This window comes from Uloborus diversus, unplaced genomic scaffold, assembly GCF_026930045.1.
Source record: "Uloborus diversus isolate 005 unplaced genomic scaffold, Udiv.v.3.1 scaffold_18, whole genome shotgun sequence".
NCBI classification, from domain to species: domain Eukaryota; kingdom Metazoa; phylum Arthropoda; class Arachnida; order Araneae; family Uloboridae; genus Uloborus; species Uloborus diversus.
This window is the reverse complement of record NW_026558329.1, coordinates 918,812-937,986: the sequence shown is the minus strand read 5'-3', so window position 1 is coordinate 937,986 and position 19,175 is coordinate 918,812. Positions and strand designations below refer to the sequence as shown.

General features: G+C 34.4%; 1 protein-coding gene across 2 annotated transcripts in view; it reads right to left on the bottom strand.

Annotated features, from left to right (window-relative positions):
- LOC129233123 (ATP-citrate synthase-like) overlaps positions 1–2,028 on the bottom strand; it is an 85,897-nt gene extending 83,869 nt beyond the window's left edge. Inside the window, exon 1 of one of the 2 annotated variants that reach the window (XM_054867184.1) lies at positions 1,900–2,028. The gene's annotated coding sequence lies outside the window, so the exon portion shown is untranslated. Of the gene's footprint in view, positions 1–1,677; positions 1,834–1,899 lie in introns of those variants that run through there. The other variant, XM_054867183.1, reaches the window with a different exon arrangement.
- Positions 2,029–19,175: the final 17,147 nt, after the last annotated feature.

Here is a 19,175-nt window from a genome sequence, read left to right as displayed (position 1 = left end):
AATATATACAATATAAATTAGTAATGAAGGAAACATTCATTTCTAGCCAGTAATAAATATTTTTGAAAAGAATCAACAGTTTGATGTGAGCAGTTACTTTTTTAAGAATTTGAATATATAATGCAATGTTTTTTATTTAATATTTATAAAACCTTCAACATATGTAAATTGCATACACAAGCAGTTTTATAGCGACAAAGTTATGATTTTAAAACACTAAATTATCACATCATTTCACAAATGATTCTAAATATCATTCATACATAACATGTTATGTATGAATGTATATTAATAACATGTTATGTTGTCACTTAAACAATTTTTAGACGACATTTATTAATAACATGTTATTCAAAAAAATTAATTTTGTGTCTGAATCGACACAAAATTAATTTTTTGTACTACTTATTGTCTCATACTTTGATTAAAGTGTGAGACAATATCAAAATATAAATTCTCACCACACATACATTGAATCAGTTTTAGCAAAAAGCCATTAGCAAAACAAATTAAATGTTTAAACAAAAAAAAACAATCATATACTTCACAAATAATTGTATACATCATTCACATGTAAATACCACTTAAAATATACAAATTTTTATGTGACATAAATTAGTAATGAAGGAAACATTCATTTCTAGCCTGTAATAAATATTTTGGAAAAGAATCAACAGTTAGATATGAGCAGTTACTTTTTCAAGAATTTAGCTTTGTTGATTGGAAATGATATACATATATATATATCAAGATATCAAATATTTTTCAAAATATCATGTTATTTTCAAACCTGACAACAACAAACTCGGCAGATATCGCCGTACATGGCAAAATATACTCACCAAAGAGAACATAGTGATGTAATAAATACGTTGCTAAATCGTAAAAGCTTGAGGAAAACTTCTTTTCAATCAAAATTTCGAGGAAACTTAATATAAAAGCGTCGCAACATCCGCAAATGCAGGAAAACTATTCTTTCGCCTCGGCAAGGAAAAGTAATTTTAAGTTGGAATGACATTGAAGACGAGATACCTGGATTTGTGTCGGAAGTTCTCAAAGCTCACACTCCAATTTGCAATGTTAGACTTTTAATAATCTTTATTTTCAAGCATTTTTACAAAATTTTAGCGTTAAACATGTTGAAATAAATGATTCGTACGCGTATCGTTAATCGTCTGCGATAAGTAAACAATTAACTTTCACTTCGCACTGAGTGAAGTTGAATTTACTTGTCGCAGACGATTGAGTATTAATAATTTATTGCATCAACACATATGAAGGAGATTTTTTTAGCAATATACCATTATTTTCAAGCATTTTACACAATTTTAGCGTTAAACAAGTTGAAATAAAATTATTCATACGTGTACCGCTAATCGTCTGCAATACGTAAACAATTAACTTTCACTTAGCATTAAGTGAAGTTGAATTTACTATTTTACTTGTCGAAGACGATTGAGTTTATGAATAATTTATTGCATTAACGCATATAACGATCATTTTAGCAATATACCATTATTTTGCTTAATGAATATTCATTTATATTAAAAATCATACATTTTTCTGGCGGTTATAAAATTGTGTTGGCTATTTAAAAACGTCAAAAATCAGCCAAGTGATGACAGCTTATTTTTCACATCTCGCAAGCATTTAAATAAAATGCAGAACATTATTTACCGTTTTGTATTTTCGGGAGAACGAATCGGTGAACCTTTACGTCAATAACCGGGGCAGGGGCATTCGAATTCTGCCGAGTTCAAGTGCAGACGACTTTTAGCGCCGTTGTTGAGGTGCGGGCCACTGACGCAATTCCGCATCACCCCACGATCTGACCATTCGTCGGCCCACACCCTCGCGGGAAGGAAAAATCCATGGAAACACAGATTAATATTGACTCACCTTGGCGAAACGTAATTCCAATCTTGACACCTGAGACGGCATGCAAATCGAACGCGCCCGGTTATCTCAAAACATGCCCTCAGGTTTCGAATACACGTGGACAGGAATTCGCTACTGGATGATTCTTCCCGAAGCTTTGACGAGCATCGGAAAGGGAACCGGTCAATCCAGACTCGGTAGGAGCTTGCGTCAGCAAGGGGGGCGGAGCAACGAACAGAAACTTCCGCGCTCCCTGGTGGCAAAAATAATTGAAAATGGAGGAATGAAATTTTGAAACTGTTTCGTTTTTCTTGTTAGAGATCTGAGAATGAAGTTAGCAGTGATTTTCGCACAAGCCTTTGAATTGAAAATGAGTTTATTTCATTTTAGTTTTGGTTTCATTCCCTGATAACGAGTGCCTAAAAAAAATTATCATCGTCAGTGGGGTGGAGCAAAAAGAAACTTTCACGCTTCCAGAAAGCAATTATATTAAATTAAAGTTGGGGCCGTGGTAGCCCGATCGGTAGAGTGTCGGATTCGGGGCCGGAGGGTCCTGGGTTCGAACCTTGATGGTCGAAGACCCCCCCCCCCCCCCCGTCGTCATTAAAGGGGACTGGGCGACGCTAAATAGGCTCGTGGTCTCAATGTCCTCCAAGTGAAACGATACCTCTGGGGGTGCTAGTACCAGGTAACTATTAGCTCCTAAACTAGTTCTAAATTCTCATTAACTGCTCGATCCGGTGATGGTGCTGCCATCTATCGGTATATAAAATAATGGAGGCAAGGCGCTTAGTATGCAGTCCTCGACATAAATACAGTTGTAGTCAGTTGTGACTCGGAATCGGAATAGGAATAGATTTGAGACGTTCGGTTAGGGACCGAAAGATTCTGAAAGCGTCAGGGTGAAATAGTGCAATATCTTCGCTTTTCTACTTGATTTTCTTATCGTTCATGCTGCCATCTAGTGAACAGATGTATGAGTATCAATCAAAGATTAATTATAAAATAAGGTTGCAAAGCCCTTAAAGTTGTCTTCTTTTTTGTTCCGTATTCATTTATTCTTTATAATTAGCCAAAATATAAATATTTGAAGAATTAAAAAGATTACATTTAGCATTTATGATGGAAAAAAATGAAAAATTGACTTTTTTATTTACATACATAATTATTTACTTTAGTGCAATCTTATTAAGAAAAGAGAAGAAGAATGTATTATTTTTGGTTACACTTGGTGTAAATGGGTGAATAAATAAATTTTCAAATTATTAATATATAAGCACGATAAAATTCAAATTGCCTATAATTGTTAGTAATAATAAAATTGTTCAAAGGGACAGGAATAAAGTAGTATTATCAAACGGTTTTTCATTTGGGTTATTCTGAATAAATACATTGTGCATTTGCATGAAATAGACTTAGGATATGGAAGAGCTACGAGTCAGAAAAAGAGTAATTTAAAATTGGACGACAAACATTGGACGTTCTTGGGAATTGGTATTTGTTACATTTGGAGGATGTAAACTTAAGTCTCTGAAAAAAAAATTATGTAACCTCAACTGATGAAAGTACTCAATAAACTTCGGTAAAAAAATACACCGAACTTAGTATTCATTATTAATTAATGCTAGGTGAAAAATAACTATGTACAATAGAATAAAAGTTATTAAACTAATTTTTTGATAATCATATCTTTAAAAAGTGAAAAGGGTGCTGAAAAAATGTCAGTTAATTAAAAGTGAGCAACGAAAATTTTTAATTGGAAAAAAAAATTCGAATTCGTTTACAACAAATTTAATGATGAACATATCAGTTTAAAATATGAGTTTCAGTTTTATATCAAATACAAAAAAATAAAAAAAACTAATTTGAATTCTGAAATTTTTAATTCAAATTATGTTTTTCGCAATCACGAACTGCGACAGGACCTTACTCATTGGGGTTATTGTTTCTAGAAATGGCTCCTGTCCCCCCAAGCCTGCCCCTCCTCCCGGGCGGTTACGTGTGCATCGTTGTGTGTGTGTGTAGACTTGTGTGTATGCACGTAGGGAGTGTGAGTGTATGTGTGTGAAGTCGTGTGTGTGTGTGTTTGTGTGAGTGTGTGTAGGATATGGACGCCTCTGACCAAGAGAAGCGGATAGCTCAGGACCGGAGCAGCCGCGCCTGCAGAGGACGGTGAGCGGTGGTGCTGCAGAGGCTCCTGGTCCAAGCTGAAAAAGGAACCAGACGCCAAGAACGGTCAAGTGAAGAAGTGTGTATCAGTGCTTGGACATGCAAAGCATATATATATATATATATATATATATAGTTCGGTTCGGAATATAACTAAAAATTCAATTTAGTTTTAGAGGCGGCAAATTGCGTGGTTTAAAAAAGTCTTTTGAAAATATTAACATCCGTTTCAGTGATATAAGATGCACTATTTTATTAATGAAAAAGACAACTTAAAGTGTGTACCACAGCTTTGATATGCAAAATCCATATTATTATTTTATATTATGATTATTATTACTCAATTGGGATGACTGGGGTGCGGCACTAGTCAATGTCGCCTAGGGCGGCAGAACTACTACAGCCGGCCCTGCGCTTACTGTGGGGTAAGTGGAAGCCCCATCCGATTTTTTTAAAAATATAATAGTTAAGAATATTTAAAGTAATATTTCAGAAAATAATGAAGAACGTTTGTTTATTAATAATATATAAGATAAAATAAGACAATAAGTATAAAATTTTTTGCTTCAAGACTTATGCATAAGGTTTCAAAAACGAACTATTCTCAAAAGGGGTCCCACTTAACCCATCCAACCCTACTTTACATTTAAAAACAATATATTTCCCACACAATAGATTAAACAGCAACTTTTTAGCTATTTTCGCTTCATGGCAGCTATATTTGAATAATAGGTATAAGTAGACCAGTTTTAACACAAATAATGTATGATTCAAAATAAATTTAGCGTTTAAAATTTCAAAAAAGTTTCATAGAATTTTTATTTTGATTTTTTGGTGCAAGTCTAGAGGCATAGTCCATAATAAATTTTTATCATAAAATGTCTGTACATGTACATTGAGCATAGTAATCTGAAATTTTTCCCCCAGTCTCTTCTGCCCCTTTTTTCAAGCAGTTTTCAAGTATAATTTTCTCTTTTTTTTAAACTGAAAACTGTCACACATGATGATAGAACTTTTACAATGACAATTAGAAATCATCCTTCAGAACAAATTTTGACTATCAACCACTAGGTTTCAAATCTAGCTGCTCTGCCCCCCCCCCCCTTCCCCCAGCTACTACCACCATTCCTTTAACTATATACTTCTAGGAAACAGTGGTACCCTTATTTCCTATTATCATATGTTTCATATTTTTTAGAAGAAAAAATCTTAAAATTTGACAGTTTATGTTTATGAGCTTAGAGTCGACAAAAGTTCTGAAATAGATTTAATTGGGGTGAATAAGGCAATAGCTAAAACTTGATTATAAACCAGCCTGAATTGATGAACCTTTTAGCTTACTCTTAAAATTAGCATTAGTTCTCTAAATATTCAATAAATTCTTAAGATTCAGAAATAGGTTATAACGTTTAGAGAAGTTGCGATTTCGTTTAATGCTTTGCTTAATCAGGGGTGCCCCTCATCCTAAAGGGAAAGAGCACACCCCCCTAAAAGTCACGAAGTGTCCCCCCCCGCCCTTATCAAGAGCTCCCCAAAATTGAGAAAAATACTCCTAAAAACAACCCCCATAAAATTTTCAATGGATCAGTCTGCGGCATGACCCTTCCCCCCCCCCCCCTTTGGTGGGCACCCCTGGCTTAATGATAAGGTTTCCATCATCATGTATATTTTTAGAGTAAAATAATGTGTTAAACAATTACTTTACTTAATAAGTTTACTTAATTACTTTATTTAAAGTCATGGTGTATAAGAAAAAATGCATTTTTTTTTATACATACTTTTTTCCGAATTGTAATTTTGGAATAAAAGCAATATTGCAAGAATAATCTATGTAGTTTAGCCAGGTGAAGTTAAGATTGTATAATGCAGTGCAGTTAAATTTAGAGCAATACATTCTAAAAATTCAAATTTAATTAATAAAAATAAAATCAACTGATTTTAATCAATGATTTTGTTAAAACAATTTCTTGATTCAAATCAACGGGTTTTTTTTTTTTTTTTTAATTACTTATTTTAATTCATGATTTTAATCATAACTTAAATCAAGCTGATTTTAATCAACGAACACTGCTTAACATTAAGTAAGATTGTCAAGCAGTTAATAATAATAAGTATTAACAAAATCGAAAGCGTTGTACGGTTCCAAATTATGAACACACTAGCAAAAATACCCGGCATTGCCTGGATCAGTAATAATTATGAGAAAAAATCGTTACTTGCTTTTTTTTTCTGGTTTAAGTGAAAGAATTTAAAACACATTTTTTTGACATGATTAAAAGTGGAGTTTCTTCCTTACCCATAAAAGTAAAATAGCAATAAGTATAAAGAACAAAATAGTATTGATTTAGAAACGAAAGCACTATATTTAAGCATATACAAATTTCCAAAACATGAAATTATTCTTCTCATGTTTAAAAAGATTAATCTGTTGATACTTTTTTTTTTTTAACCTGGAGTCTAAAACCTTCTCTGTATTGCTATTGACGTTGCTCGTTATCCCCTTATACTTGCTTTAGTTATTTTGGGAAATTTCAATCATTGTGGGCTCTTGGTGCGATTTTACCGAATTTGCGGGAATCGTTTTGGGATATCTTCGATGATGCTCCCTCCTTCTTTCCTTACTTTGTAAAAACGATATATTAATTTTCGTTACAAAGATATTATCGCCAGGTGCTGAGATACTTTTGGTCACCATAAAATGGCGCTAAAGAGTTTCATTCGAAATGTTTCCAAAATAAGTAGCAAAATTTGGCGATTGTTTGAAATTGTGCAAAAAGGAAAAATTAATGGAAGTTTTTGTACTGTTTATGGATTTGCCTAATTTAGTTGCTGGATTATTTAACACAGTGAAATAGTAAAACAGCAATGATAACAATTAGGATTAAAAAATGGTGCTCATATTTTAATATTTTGTTGTCAGTCAAGAACTTTTTTTTAAACGTTTTCTTAAATTAGTCAAGTGCATGCTGGGCAAAGTGACATAGTTCAATTCGTTTACTTATTCAATCATTTTAAGTATTAATTCATTAATTAATTAACAATTGCCTTATTCACCCCAATTGGATTTATTTCAGAACTTTAGTCGACTCTGAGCTGATAATAAGCATACAAAATTGTCAACTTTTAAGAATATATCTTGAAAAAGGTATAAAAATTATAATTCTAGGAAATTTAGTAGCACCAATGTTTCCTAGAAGTATAAATGAATGATTGGTGGTAGTAGCTGGGGAAGGGGGGGGGGGGGGCAGACCAGCTAGAGTTGAAACCTAGTAGTAACGAAATTTGTACACAAGGATTTCTATTTGTCATTGTAAAACTTCTATTATCATGTGTGACATTTTTCTTTTTATAAAAAGAGACAATTCTGTTTGAAAACTGCGTAAAAAAGGGGGAGAGAAGGGACTTAGAAGAAATTCTAGATTGCGATGCACAATGTACAAACATTTTATGATAAAAATTTACTATGAACTATGCCTCTGGACTTGCACTAAAAGATTAATAATGATAATTGATATATACTAATGTTTCAAGACTAAAACAAAAAATCTAAATAAAAAAAATCCGAATTTTTCGATTTAAAAAAATTATAAAAAACACAATTCCTGATGTTAAGTAGTCATTTCTAACCTTTATCATTATCACAAACTATTTGCATATGGAATTTTAACATAGAAAATGTGTTTCACATATGAGAGTCTTTCACAGTAAAATATTTGAGTGCTTTTGTCTGTAGTTGATGTAAAACTGAAACTCATATTTTTAACTGATATGTTCATCATAAAATTTGTTGTAAACGAATTTGAATTTTTTTTCCAATTAAAAATTTTTGTTGCTCACTTTGAATTAACTGACATTTTTTCAGCACCCTTTTCACTTTTTAAAGATATGATTATCAAAAAAAACTAGTTTAATAACTTTTATTCTATTGTACGAAGTTATTTTTCACCTGGCATTAATTCATATGAATGCTAATTGTAAAGAGTAAATGAATAGAAGAAAAAAATTCTATTAATGCTTTTTTTTTCATTTCTAAAATACTTTTTATCGAAGTTAACTGAATACTTTCATCAGTTGAGGTTACATGAACTTTTTTGTTCAGAGGATTAATTTTACATCTTCCAAATGTAACAAATACCATAATTCCCAAGAACGTTCAATGTTTGCAATTTTTTCGTCCAATTTTAAATTACTGTTTTCATGAATCGTAGCTATTACATAAATTAAGTCTATTTCATGTGAATGCGCAGTATACTTATTCAGAATAATGCAAATGAAAAAAAAAACCCCTTTAATAATGCTCTACCTTATTCTTGTCTATTTGAATAATTTTACTATTACTATCAATTGCAGGCGATTTAAATTTTATCATGTTAAAATATTAGGGTCTGGTGGGGGAAAGTGGTCAATGGGGTAAAGTGGTCATACGTCAAATAAATGGCTATAGCTTGGAAATAAATGTTCGAATGAATGTGAAAATTTTATTTTAGAGTAAGGCAGTTAGAAACTACATTTTAAATATAAAAGTTTATAACTGGCAAAATTTTATTCGGTAAAAAAAAATATTTTGTGTGAATATGAAAAGTTTTAAAATCTAAACACCTATTTTAAGATCCTTGGAAAATTTTGTTTGTTTGAATTAGGAACAGTTTGACTGTACAGGAAGCTTCCTACATGTCTCAAGAACTCTTACTCATTAGCAGTTAGCTGAATCTATTTTAGATAATTTTTTAGAACAATTTAAGTAAGATGGGGGGTAAAGTGGTCATAATATTAGGCTTAACGAATATTATTCTTCTAATGTCACTTAACCTTTAGGTATAAGGCAGATACAACTTAAATATAAATTTTACTTAATATGTATTGTTTTTACAGTAAACGGGGGTTAAATTTACGAGTATATGCGTATATATACGCATATATACTCGTGCAGACATTTACATAGACGTATTCACATAAATGCGCCAATAAATACGTATATGGGTATCTGCAAGTATTTTTTATCCATACAGCTATACATTCTACTATACACGTATATGCTCGCTTATACTCGTATATATAAGAACACTTATATACTCAGGTAGACACGTATATACGCGTACGAACTCGAGTAGACACGTACATACAAACATATGATATAAAAGTATACAGGGTGAGTTTACATTCTTGAGCAAATTATTAAAAGGCGTTTAAGGAGAGGATAAGAAGCAAGAATCAATAAGGAACATATGGTCACAAACACAATGCTGACGCGCTACATGCACGCAAAGTGAGAAATTGATGGATGCTAAAAAAATCACAAATTTATATATATATATATATATATATATATATAATATATATATATATATATATATTACATTACACAACATGAAAGTTTTTAAAGCGATTAATGAAATTTGTGGCCTTCAGCTGTAATACATGTGTCGCATTCACAGATCCCTCTCTGTTGCAATAACGAAACTTTTGAAAAACTTTCATCAGTCGCTGCGCCTTTATTGCGATGCGTGTATTAGAGCTACTACAGACTGTAACTTTCAACAACTGCTGTAAATATTTCTTAAAAACTAAAATGTTAGATAAAATCATCTTTGTGCAACAAATTTGTGCCCTGCTTTGCATACATCAGTTTCTGGCTTTGTGTGCATGTAGCGCGTCAGTGATTATAACTTCCTTATGATTCCTTGCTTCTTTTCCTCCCCTCTCACACCCCTTTGATTTTTGCCCATGAGCTGAGATTCACTCTGTAAGCCGACATGTATATAAGCGTATATTCTCGTGTATACATACATGTACTGGTGTATACGCATAAATGTACGTATACATGTCTATACAGGTATATAATCGTGTTTACACGTGTACATGCGTATATACTCGTGCTTCCATATTATATATACATGAGTAGACACGTACAAAGATGCACTGGATGTATCCACGAATTAACTCGTATATTGTATGTATGTACACTTATATATGCGTATATACGTCTACTATACACATATATACTCAAGTATGCACGTATTTTCTCGAGATACAAGTGCATACGCGCATATGATATTCGTTTATAAGCGTATATACTCTTATATACATGTGACACGTACATATACGTGACACATATATACATGTGACACGTATGTACTCATGTAGACACGTATACACTCCTGTAGGTAATCACGTATACATGCTTATATACTCGTATATACACGTATATACTTGAGTAGGCACGTGCATGCATGTATCTAATGTATAGATGTATCTACTCCTATAGGAACGTGTTTACTCGTGTATAACACGACACGTATATATTTGTGTATACAAGCATGTACTCGTAAATATACTTGTAACTATAAAAACAACTGAAATATACAAGTATTAGAGTTCTTTATAACGGTTTTGCATCTATTTTTAACTATGACCACTTTACCCCATGCTATGACCACTTTCCCCCACCCCATGGGGTAAAGTGGTCATAAAAACATAGGGAAAAGAAAGCTTTATAAAACTACTAAAATCAATATTTTTCTTCCTAAAATTCAATGCACCGTGTTCTTTAGTAATGCAATGTAAAATAACAATAAAAAAAGTTATTTTACATTGAAAATTAAGAATTATTAATTATATTTTAAAGAATTTGTTGCATTTATTATCCATTTAAGTTGAAAACCTACGATTTTATGACCACTTTACCCCACCAGACCCTACTGAATTTGAAAATTTATTTATTTACCCATTTATACCAAGAGCAGCCAAAAATAATGCATTCTTCTTCTCTTTCCTTTAGAAGATTGCACTATCTAATGTAAATAATCATGCATGTAAATGAAAAAGTATTTCTTCATTTTTTTCCACCGTAAAAAAATTATTAGCCTTTTTAATTATTCGAATATTTATATTTTTGCTAATTATAAACAATAAATGAATACTAAAAAAAGAAAGAAGGAGAACCTCCATTAATAAGGCTTTGCAACCTTATTTTTATAATAATTATTGATCGATACTCATACATTTATCCACTAGATGGCAGCATGAACGATAAGAAAAATCATACAGAAAAGCGAAGATATTGCACTATTTCACCCTAACGCTTTCAGAATCTTTCGGTCTTTAACCGAACGTAGATTTGAGAATGAAGTTAGCAGTGATTTTTGCACAAGCATTTGAATTGAAAATGACTTTATTCCATTTTAGTTTCGGTTTTATTCTCTGAAAGCGAGTGTCTAAAAAAAATTTATCATCATCAGTAGGGTGGAGCAAAAAGAAAATTCCGCGCTTCTCCAGAAAGCAATTATAGCTTACGTTCGACGAGCATGACCGGTAGCGACCGGTTAGTTAACCACGTGACAGCTAATGATCACGTGCTCCAATCAACCAATCAACTGCTTAGAATGGTAACCGGTTGATCATAGAACGCTTCGGTTGTAACCAGTTACTTACCGGTCGACCGGTGAGTTTCGTCGAACGCAACCATATTAAATTAAAGTTGTGAAATGTAAAGTTAATGTGCAGGAGCATCAAGCATAGCCATAGCAGGAGCCATAGCATTTCAACCAAAATTCTAGTAATTTCTTTTCTTTTGCTCTACCAAAAACCAGGATGGGACAAGATAGCATTTTTTACTTTCTTTCAGTTTTGGTTTCATTTTTACGCGTTTAAATCGATTGCGTGGTTCAAATTTTGTTAACTTCAATTTCACATGAAAAAAATTCATTAGCTTATTATTACACTTACACAATATTTACCCATACTTTATCGTGTTAAGTGAAAATCTTCAAATAATTTTGTCTTGTGTTGCTGTTTCAAATCGGATAGAATATCCGCAACTGGCTCTTCGGCTCCTCGCCATTAGCTCTTTAACACATTACCTAGTTCTCTCGTAACCGTTCTTTCAAGGGCATTACTATCAGCGGATACCATTTTACCATTTGAGAATTTTTGACGTTCACAGTTCACACCAGATGGAGAGACATTCGCTCTTACAATACAAATACAAAAGTGACGACCAGCAACAGGCTCTGGGCCCAGCTAGACTGGTCCTAGTCAATTTACAATCCGAGTGAAGATTAATAAATTTAAACAACTGAATCATCGGTCTCTTCTTTGCTCAAGACTGTACATTTTTAGCCTTCTAGCCTGGAAAAATGATTTATTAGCCTTGTAGCCCGCCTTTGAACCCTTTCCAATACATTAATGTCTTTCTTAAGATAAGGAGACCAAAACTGTAGGTCTTACCAAACTTCTATATAAGGGCAGAAGAACTTCTTTAGATTTGTTTGAAATAGATCTATTGATAAACCCAAGCATCTTATTGGCTTTGTTACTAGCTATGCTACACTGTTGGCTGAACTTTAAATCCTGACTTATTAAGACGTCCAGATCAGTAACTTTTTCTGCCTGACTACTGACTGAACCTTGCAAATAATAACTTGTACACCTATTCCCAAGCCCTAAATGTAGCACTTGACATTTCCCAACATTAACGGCCATACCCCATTTATCAGCCCACTCCGTAATATGATCTAGATCCTCTTGCAGCTGATTTGCTTGATCTTCATTTTCTACACTCCCCATAACTTTGACATAATCAGCAAAACAATTCATGTTTTCAGAAATATTTTTGTAAATATCGTTCATAAAGACAATGAACAAAACAGGCCCTAACACTGATCCTTGAGGAACCCCGCTTAAAACCTCACTCCAATTAGAATAATTTCCCCTTACAACTCTCTGTTTCCTTCCGGTCAGCCAGTTTCTTACTCCAATGATTTGGAGTGATACAAATCACTCCAAACTTTATTTTACCCGTCAGCACTTTTGTCCTCGAGCCACAGGATTCTTTTGGCGTAGTGGCACGAGCGGCATTGAAACGTTGGCATTGATTGGAGGATGCATGAGCTGCATCGGTTTGACACAGAAAAAGTCAAAAGTTTTCAAGGCCTGTAAGCGCATTTGGGGGGGGGGGGGCATGCATGGACGCTGGCAGTTCGAGAAACTGAATTATACAGGGGTGCCCACCTAGAGGGGGGGGTCATGACGTAGACTGCGCCATTGAAATCTTTCAGGGGTGTTTTTAGAGTTAGGTTTCACTTTTTTAGGGAGTTGGTCTAGGGTCTTTGAGATATTTAAGGGGGCCTGCTCTTAAAGGGAGTGGGGCAACCCTGTCGTGATATAAATTCCACATCATTGAATAGCTCTTTTCACTTCATGAGAGAGGCGTTTTTCGTATTCAGAAATATGTTTTAATAAATAAGAGGTGCGTGTTTAGTTTGATATTCCAACATGCAACCTTAATTAACCCAGGAAATATTAATTTGATGTGTCGCGAGGTCCCGTTGGCCGTGAACATGAGAACTTATGAAGAACACTTGAATATAAAATACTTTTATTTACAAGTTAAAAACATAGACGTTGTACATATCCTGCAACCAGCAGGCATGCAAGTGGGAGACAGAATCTAGCAAATAAGCAACTCGCTTATAAATAAATGTTTTCGCTGTTGCCACGCACTCGACGGCTAAACTCTTCAGTATAAAGTAAAATTACATGCAAATTCAACTGAATATGCAAAAATAATAAGTTCTCCACAGATGCAAAAAAAAATCGATGCTGGTATCGGAAAAGTTGGCTCCTTTAGTACTAGAGGTAATTTCTTGTTCGTTCTTTTTTTTTCTTTTTCTTTCTTTTTTTAATTTATTTGTTTTGATTAAATTTTCCTCCTTTTTCGGTTAACCACGTCCTGAAACCACTCGAACAAGCATTCATAAAATAACTTTCGTTTGAAATTTCTTCTACAGATGGCAGCACGTGAAGTTTGAGATTTCGCAAGCCTGTTGAGAAATGAGGAGTGGGAGGTTAAGTAGAACCTCGTTCATCCGGCCCTTTTTTATCCGGTTCTCCGGATCAAAATTTCAGCTCTTGAAAAAAAAATTGATGTTCAAGAGGTGCACTTCTCAATTAATAATATTCCCACGTAATGATAATTTCTATTGTCTAAGGAAACGCCTCATCCATATTTGTAATGCCTTTCACACACACCCACACACAATTATTAAATTTATTTTTTTATTTCACTTTAACACAAACTGCCGAACGGCAACCCCTCATTGTTAAAATGTAAAAGACGAACGAAATCGTGTTCGATATATTTTTTAATTAAAAATTGAGTGACGACTTCTTGAGGTGTAACAACGTTATGTGTGGTGTTAATAAAGTTTTATTGATTTTTATATTATAATGGAACCAAATTTATCCACGAAATTAGGGAGTTGGTTTATATCCTTCCCGACTCCCTCATTCACATTGATCATTTTCATTTGGATCCCGAAAACGTTCTGATAAATTCGTCAAACATTCGCTTTTCGTCAGGGGGGGATTAATGCGCAAGTTGCGGCAGCTAAATTTTTGGAGGAGATTTTAAAATACAATTATTTATTGATTATTTGATGAATTTTTGATTTGAATTTTAATTTTATTTATTCTAATTGTATTTCATTTCATTTATTTGTTTAGTTTGTTTGTCGTGTCCGTATATACGTGTGTGTGTGTGTGTGTCATTGGCGTAGCACAGAACTTTTGACTAAAAATAAATAAAGAAAGAAAGAAAGACATAATAAAAAATATTTTAAAAAAATAAATAAATGTAAAAAAAGAGAGCTAAAAATTTAAAAAAAAAAAAGAGGGTTAAGAAAAATTGTAGGGGGGAATTTGCGCCATTGAACTTGGAGGGGGAGGGGGGAGGGGCACCCCTGCTTTTCATTTTGATTATATGTACAGACAGCTCCCGCATAGATTGTAGAATACAAAGAATAAATGGTGGTAATCTGCAGGCGTGCCAACCCCCTAAATATTGCCAAGACCCGACCCAAGCTAGAGACCCCCCCTTCAAAAAATATCACAAACACCCAACAACCCCCCTAAAAATTTCTATGATGCAGTCTGCGCCATGATCCCCACTAGGTGTGCCCCCCTGGAACAAACACCACCGCAGCTGAACTAAAATGATAAAGCGTTATATTGATCGTGCTTTTTTCTAACGACACACGAGTTTAAACTTTGTTAAAAAATGATGTGAAAAATAGTTTCAATATTTTCTAACGCCTTTTAGAGGTCATATCACCTCAAAACATTTTTTTTTTTTTTTTTTTTTTGAGCAATCACGATTGCTTATTGCTTTCATTTGGCTGTTTTTGGCGACCTATCATTTTATTTTCCCGCCAGCACCCTCCGCAGCATCACCGTCGACCGGCTCCTCACGATGCTGCTCCTCTAGCGAAAACCGTCTCCAGGTTGCCTCCATATGCTACACACACGCGCATACATACACAACTACACACACACACACAAACACATACACCTACACACACGTATACATACAGACACCTACTCATACACATACATACAGAAACCTATACATAAACACACACCACAACATACACACACTTACACATACCCCCCCACACACACATTCATGCACACAACTACCCACACACTTATGCCTGCACACAGACACAAGCACACATGCCTACACACACATGCACATACCCCCTACACACAAACACACATACCCCCTACACACAAACACACATACCCCCCACACACAAACACACACGCCTACATACACACGCTCGTGATTGCGAAAAACATAATTTGAATTCAAGATGTCAAAATTCAAATTAATTTTTTTTTTAATTTAAGTAATTGGGAGCAGTACTAAGAAGAAGGCTTGAACCCCATATATGCTTTTTTTCCCCTTGAGAAAGATTGTCAAAACAAAGGAAAAAACTGCTTTAGTTTTCTTTTGTCTGTCTTTTCCTTATGTCCTTATGTGTCCTTACCTTATCTGTCCTTAAAATTTAAAAATATTTACGACTTGGTTCCAGTTGAGTCATGCGCTTGAACAACTAACTGTAGGATCACAATACAACCATTTTGCATACAAAATTTATGTGTCAGTATGTGGAGAAAAAAACTTGATTCTGAATTCTGCTGGGCCAATTTTGGAAATAAAATTTCCTATTATCATGAGGTTCCCCCCCCCCCCCCAAGTGTAAATGTTTAGATTTTAGAGAAAAAAATCCCCAAACGGGGATTGTTTTCTCTACTCTTTGGTAGGGGAAAAATGTGAAAATACCGTCGGAAAATCTGACAAAGTAAAAATTAAAAAATCATGAATGATACAGATAATAATAATAAAAAAACGAGCCGATGCGTGCATCACATGACTTCCTTCTACTCCAATTTAATGTCATTTTCTCATTATTGGCAGTTTTAATGTGATTCAATAGTTTACTCTCCAAATATCACCAACAGTGGACAAATCGAAACCAGATTTAAAAATAAAAAAAAAATCGCCGAATTGGCGACAAGACTTGGCGACCAAAAGATATGCTATATATCGCCAAGTGTCCGCCAAATTGTAACACTACTTGAGTTTACATCGAAATTAACAATGATTTCCCCCCAAAAAGGGGCAACAGAACCCCTCAGAAACACCTGAACGCAACCAAAAGGAGAGGTGCACAAGTAGACCCCACTAGGATTCTGCGTACCAAATTTCAACTTTCTAGGACATACCGTTCTTGAGTTATGCGACATACACACATACATACGTACATACGGACGTCACGAGAAAATTCGCTGTCATTAACTCGGGAATCGTCAAAATGGATATTTCGGGTGTCTGTAGGTTCCTAGGCACATATCCACGTGTGGTCGTGTCGAAAAAAAGAAACTCAACATTCATTCGGGGTCGAGTAAAATGGAAATGAAGGCCGATTTTTGAGTGAAAATTTTTTTCGCGAATACAATACTTCCTTTTTAGTAAAAGGAAGTAAAAATGTATTTTCGTTCTGTATACGAGTGTCCCAATCGTCGACAATAGTATCCGTCCACGTTGTGTTCGAAACACTTGGGAATAAAATGTAAACGATTTTAGTCGTCTCTCAATTCATCAATAATTTTTGAAAGTAAATATTTGAACTACTACTTCTTTTAATTGCTTGTGAAATTAATTTGTAACGTTTATGCTTTATTAACAGGCCGATTTGGTTCTTCTTTTTGACACCTAAGCAGTTTCAGAAATTTTTCCTGCCAAAACTGTCAGTTCGCTCATAAAGGGGGGGGGGGCTTCTTCACCCCCCGTAAAGTCTGTATCCGCCTGTGCCCTGGACTTCATTTCTCGCAAGAGTAGTATAGGAGCCCTATGCTGCCGTGAGAAGTGGGAAGGAAAAGAGCAGTATCTACGAGTAGGCAGTAATTAGTGATAATTTCACACATTTGGAGCAAAATATTCGGAAATTGGTTTCTGAAAAAGATGCATTAAATAAAGCATAAAGTCATTGATAGCAACGATTATTGATCTGTGATTTTCTTTCTTCTTCCATCATTTCTCGTGTTATTCAAACGAGCTGATGTGTACATCACATGACCTCCTTTTACTCCAATTTAATGTCATTTTCTCATTACTGGCAGTTTTAATATTGTAACGGATCCGGTGCGACTTCCACTTTCTTGAAAGGACGACACAGTTCTTGAGAGAAACACAGGAAATTTATTTACACTATGTACAGGAAAGATCGTCAACAACTGCTATATTATTCATCAGCAATTAAACAAGTATCACTCAACACCGTAAACGCAACGGCTACACACGTATTGACTTCCAAATACGAAAAACAACACAGCGAAATGCCTCGCAATAAACAGAGCAGAAATGCTCTCAGTTCGAATCCTCAATCGAAACTGAACTCTTTATCACGCGGGACGCTTTTATAAACATCGAAGAAGTTTCCACAACATTCTTACTGCTTCCCGAAATGCGTAGACCGTTCTCAAATTTTATCAATGAAAAGAAAAGGAAATAGGGGATCGTATACTTCAGCCGAATGTATAGGGGCTGTATATTCATTACGGGAAACTATTTACAGGTTACGTTACTACAATAATTACTATTTACAGGATTTGTAACAATATGATTCAATAGTTTACTCTCTAAATATCACCAACAGTGGCCAAATTGAAACCAAATTTAAAATTAAAAAAAAAACATCGCCAAATTTGTCGCCAAGTTGGCGACAAAACTTGGCGACCTAAAGACTGGCGATATATTGCCAAGTGTCCGACAAATTATAACACCACTTGTGATTACATTGAAATTAACAATGATTTCCCCCCAAAAAGTAACAAGCCTTAGGAACATCCGAGTGCAACCAAAAGGGAAGGTGCACAACGAGACCCCAGTAGGAGTCGACGTACCAAATTTCAACTTTCTAGGACATACCGTTTTTGAGTTATGCGACATACATACACATATATACACATACACACATACGTCACGAGAAAATTCGTCGTAATTAACTCGGGAGTCGTCAAAATGGATGTTTCCGGTGTCTGTACGTTCCTAGGCTCATATCCACGTGTGGTCGGGTTGAAAAATAAACTCAACATTCATTTGGGGGTGATCAAAATGGAAATGAAGGCCGATTTTTGGGTGAAAGTTTTTTCGCGAATACAATACTTCCTTTTTTGTAAAAGGAAGTAAAATGAATGACATGTTTTGAACTTTTTATACTTGTGTCTCGGGCAGAAAAAGAATAGGCACTACTGATTTGCAATATTCTGCGTTGGAAATGTTCTTCTCACAGAGAAACGTTCGAAATTTTTTTATCGGAATATTTGACGCTGTGCTTACTGCACCATGTAGGGTGCAAAATCATGCACAGTTTGTCATAGTTTAAGCTATCGACAACAAATCGTGCTTTGTGGTGAAACCACAGCTCATGTTCATTCTAATTAGTCGGTGCTAATTAATTCTTTACCTCAAGATTAAGGCGACCGCGTTTTTCAATGTCCCGGTTTTCAAAATGAAAATTGGGGACCACCCCAGAAAGAAGGGAGTCGGAACTAACTTATATTCATCGTCAGCAGCACACAGTTAAAACAGGTTCTTAGAATGGGGTTGTTTCCTTCAGTCAAAAGTACTACTTTTAGTCACTGAAAATGATGGAATGAGTAAAAAATATAAAAATTAATTTGAATTTTGACATCTTGAATTCAAATTATGTTTTTCGCAATCACGAGGGTGTGTATGTAGGGGTATGTGTTTGTATGTGGAGGGTATGTGTGTTTTGTGTAGG